Source organism: Sturnira hondurensis, unplaced genomic scaffold (assembly GCF_014824575.4).
Source record: "Sturnira hondurensis isolate 20B ecotype Veracruz unplaced genomic scaffold, ASM1482457v3 Scaffold0002840, whole genome shotgun sequence".
Lineage (NCBI taxonomy): Eukaryota > Metazoa > Chordata > Mammalia > Chiroptera > Phyllostomidae > Sturnira > Sturnira hondurensis.
Window position 1 is genome coordinate 14,219,154 of NW_028075471.1, and position 4,550 is coordinate 14,223,703.

At 41.6% G+C, this 4,550-nt stretch overlaps 1 pseudogene; it reads right to left on the reverse strand.

The window, feature by feature from the left end:
• Positions 1–3,805: 3,805 nt before the first annotated feature.
• Positions 3,806–4,265, reverse strand: LOC118983633 (ADP-ribosylation factor 3-like; annotated as a pseudogene).
• Between the last annotated feature and the right edge of the window lie 285 nt (positions 4,266–4,550).

A 4,550-nucleotide genomic window follows, 5' to 3' on the forward strand; every position in this document is an offset into this window, starting at 1 on the left:
TTGAAACCTGGGCTGTTTTATATTATTTTATGAAAATCTGGGCCTTGTTTAAGCATGCTATTTTAGCTGCTTTCTTGACACCATTCTAGCAGGGTTAGTAGGAGTCATGGCCTTGTAACAACTCGAAGTAAATGTTCCCAACTTAGCCTCTGTTGATCCCCATCGAGGGGTTCCTTATCTGTGAAACTGCTGGGTAATAGTGAGCACCCTGATTGTCCACCAGGTCTCCTTTCACACAACCTCAGTGTGGAGATGGAAAGCACCTTATTACTGCCAGGTGAAGGCATATGTTCCCTCTTCACATGGCATTCTGGGAGACCATCTTGGTAGAGGTATTGTCGCAATTCATTACAGACCTGTGAGGGTGAAAGTTTAGACTCACCATTTGGCTTTTGATAGTGTAGGTGGAATTAGAGCCACAGGTTTTTTAACGTGTTGTTTGGCTGGAGTGAAAGATAGATATTGTCATGTTAGGATTCTGTCTCGTTACATTTATCTTTTCCTCTGGCTAGTGAGAGCAGGAATCTCTTGAGGGGGGCCTTTTTTCAGTCTGTTTTCTTTGGCTTTTTGGGATTGCCAGATTCGTAGCTTCAAGTCTGGTGTATATGAGACAAAAAGAAAATTCAGGAACCTAGCCATTTTTAGGTCTTTTTCTCCCAGCCAGTTTGCCTTCTCTCCACTGTTCAAGGTCATATATATCTCCTCCAATTTCTCACTAAAATTTTAGTTGTACTTAGTAAGAGGAATATGAAAAACTATATCTACTTTTTTTCCCCAAGAAGTTTAAGCAACTCAGCTCTGCTTCTTCACCCCCAGGCCTGTGCAGTCCAATACATTAGCCACTAGCACATATGGATATTTCAATTGAAATAAAAATTAATTAAAATATAATACTTCTATACTTTATTACAGTAGCCACATTTCAAGTACTCAGTAAGCACATATGGCAAGTGACTACTGTATTGGACTAACAGGTTATAGAGTATTTCCATCATTGTTAAAGTTCTATTGGGTAGCACTGGACAAAAGTATATACCTGAGTGCAAAGTTGCTGGCTTGAAGATTATGAACTTCTTAACCTTCATTAGTTAATGCTAATCTATTTTCCAAGGCAGCAATATTGATTTATACTTCCAATAACAATACATGAGAATTCCTATTATTTCACATTTGTATTAACACCGGGTAATGTGAGGCTTTAAAAATGTGCCATATTAAAGGGAATGAAAATGATGGGCTACCTTTTTCTCCATTTACTAAAAAGAAAAAATATTTTATGTTGCTAATGACCATTATGAAATGGGCTGTCTAAATCTTTTGCCCATTTTCCTATTGATCTTTCTTTTTCTTGTTAGTTTATGGGAGCTTTAAAATATATTGGATACTAATCTTTTATTAATTAGATGTACTAAAAATGTCTTCTCTACCTTGTAGCTGCCATTTTTTGCTCTGGAGCTTCTTAAACAGTATAGAACAGGCTAAACTGTGACTAAAAAATAAATCTTGAATCTTAGTGGAATAACAAAGTCTGATGGTAGTAGGGTGGTTTTCCATCTTGATGCTGTGCATTAGAAAACACATGACCTTCAAAGTTACTGGGTGAAGGAAAGGAGAACTGGAGAACCTATATAAGATGTCTTCACGTTCTAGGCCTTGAAATGGCTTATATCAGTCACTATGGTGCAAAATGCATCTATTTATGATCTCATCTTTGTATGAGGTCCCTCCCAAGGGACAAAGAACTATGAGGGCTTATTCAGAGTCAGGGTCTGTTAGCTAAAGGGCTACAAAACTTTGAGAAACAAACTCATTTTCAGCTCAGGCCTTTATTATTTAATCAAGAGCATTCTAAACAAAGCAGACTTCACAGGATTTTATGTATTCTTTCTTAGGCCTGATCACTGGGGGAAACCCACGCTTTCCAGCACAGGGCTGCACTGCCCTTTTTCATTGTTTCAGGCTTCATTCAGTCAGGGGAAGTAAGGCAGCCAAGAAATTAGGAGACTTCTGGCAGACAGAATGAGGACTTAGGCTATGTCAAAGTTGAGGGACGAGGGTCCATCACCCTCTTTTGCTATAGCTCCTCACGTCCTTTCCTGGGGTCTCCCCATGATCGTGCCTGTCTTAGGTTGCCCCCCCCTTGGCAAATCTTACCTGTCATTGGCTAACTGATCATGCATTGGAGGCCAGGCAAGGGTAAGTAGAAGGAACATAAGTGGTGCTCCTGCCAGGGAGATAAGCTTTGTCTCCTTAGTGGCTTATGGTCAGAAGGTTACTCACTCAGCCTTAGCCATGGGGGAATTACAGCTTCTGAAACCAGGCAGGGCAGTTTCTAACATTATGTTTGGGCCAAAAGTTTGTTTGCTCTTTCTATAAGATGGCTCTACTAGTGCCTAACTGTCTTTAACTTTATTCAGAACATTTAATTAGATTGTATTAAAATAGCTGTCATATCAGCATACATTAAAAAATCAGAATTGGTCAATTTTTGTGTAACCATTTTAATATTGAAGATGGAAAAAATAAGCAATACTTTTGGCATAATACATTTATTATTTCAATAAAGGTAAAAATGCAACTGCAACACAAAATATTTGTGTAGTGTATGGAGAAGGTGCTATAACTGATAGAATGCATCAAAAGTAGTTTGTAAAGTTTCATGCTGGACATTTCTTTTATCATTGTTTTTTAATTATTTATTGTGTGTTGAAACCAGTAAGAGGTTCCATGACACTAGATAAACCAGTTCTGAGGTTTTCCCTGAAAGATAAAGTTTAACAGTTGCAGCTTTTTCAGTGTTTATCAAAATACAAAAGAAAAAAGTTGAAGTTGTTGATTTTGATGTCAAATCTGACCCTTGCAGGCTGAAGGAGTGAAAGCACATGTGGATGGGGCCTCTGAGGAGCTAGGCTCTAAGATGACTGTTCACACATCTGGCTCCTAGTGGTAAGACCCAGATAAGCTGTAGCAAGTGAGCATGCATGGGGACCATGGGAGGACTCCTGCTCTGGCCAACACTCCAGATCAGTCCAGATCAGTGTTGGACTGATCACTTTACAGAGTGATCCTGCAAAGCACTGACACTACCCCAAGAGAAACCTGGGGTCCCTCCCATGATTTCTTCAGTGGTGGCCATAGCCCGTAGCCCTTTCCTGGGGCAGTGGTGTAAGCACAGGTACAAGCAAACTCTATAGGTTGTGGAAAATCTAGTAAGAGAGCCATTCAGGGACTGTAACTGACCATGCAGAATGTTTTGTGGCTGGTTCTGTTCATTACATGCTCCAGACTGGTGAGGACCATGGTTAGACTGGACTCAAGCCATTACTACAGAACCTACACTAGGCACATTTCTCCCTTCTCTGTGTTCAAGTGTCTCTTTATCTTGTGTTTGTAACTATTTTAAAAAATGCACTGAATTTGGGTTAAAAACCCCACATCAAAATGGATCTCAACACAGATCTAAAGCCCAGAGGAGGAATGTTAGACTGATCTGACAGCACCTCCTAGAGGCCCGGACACCAGTAGTAGGCAGTAGGTTGATTTGATTCTCATTTTACAATGAAAGAAGCTGAGTAATATTGCATAGGAGTGCCAGAAACTGCCTCATTGGAAACAAGAACTATTTACATTACACGAAAACCCAGTTGAAGGCTGAGTCTGCCCATGTACAGCATGGGGAAGCACACTGGGATGGACCACACCACAGGGTCATGGCTGCCACAAGAGAGTAAAGCGAGGGTGAAGGAGGGAGTGAAGAGGAAGAGAAGACTGCAGCTCACTTCTGGCTCTGGAGCTGATTGGACAGTCAGTCCAGTCCCTCATAGAGCCCATCCCCACTGGTGGCACAGGATATTTGAATGTGCCGGTTCCTCTGGTGTAGAAAGTGCAGGCCCAGCTTGTCCATGTTCTTGGCTATGTTCATGGCATTGGGGAGGTCCTGCTTGTTTGCAGACATGAGCAGGACATCATCCCTGAGCTTGTCCTCTGCCAGCATCCTTATGAGCTCCTCTCGGGCCTTGTTCATGCACTCTCCCTCGTTGCTGTCAACCACAAAGATGAGACCTTGTGTGCTGTGGAAGTAGTGGCACCACAGAGGCTGGATCTTGTCCTGACTGCCCATATCCCACATGGTGAAGCTGATGTTCTTGTACTCCACAGATTCCATGTTGAAACCTATGGTAGGGGTGGTGGTCACCATCTCACCCAGCTTCAGTTTGTACAGGGCCTTCCCCTGTAGTGTCCAGGTTCACCATGAAAATACACATTTATTTTTTGTGCGAAAGGAGCCCTTAAAGAGGTTTGCAAAAATATCCCCTATGCTGTAGATGGGCTGGAGAGACACTGCCCAGAGAAACCCTTTGCCTCAGCAGCATTGCTGCTCTAAGCCAGGTGGTTGTTTATGCTCTCTGGTGCTAGAGATTTCTCACTGGAGGATCCATGGTCAGGTAGACCACTTGAAATTGACAGAGATCAAACTGACACATCATTTGAGATCAGTGTTAAACTATGCAGTTTAAACTTCTTATAATTATAAGAAGCTTATTAAAAAA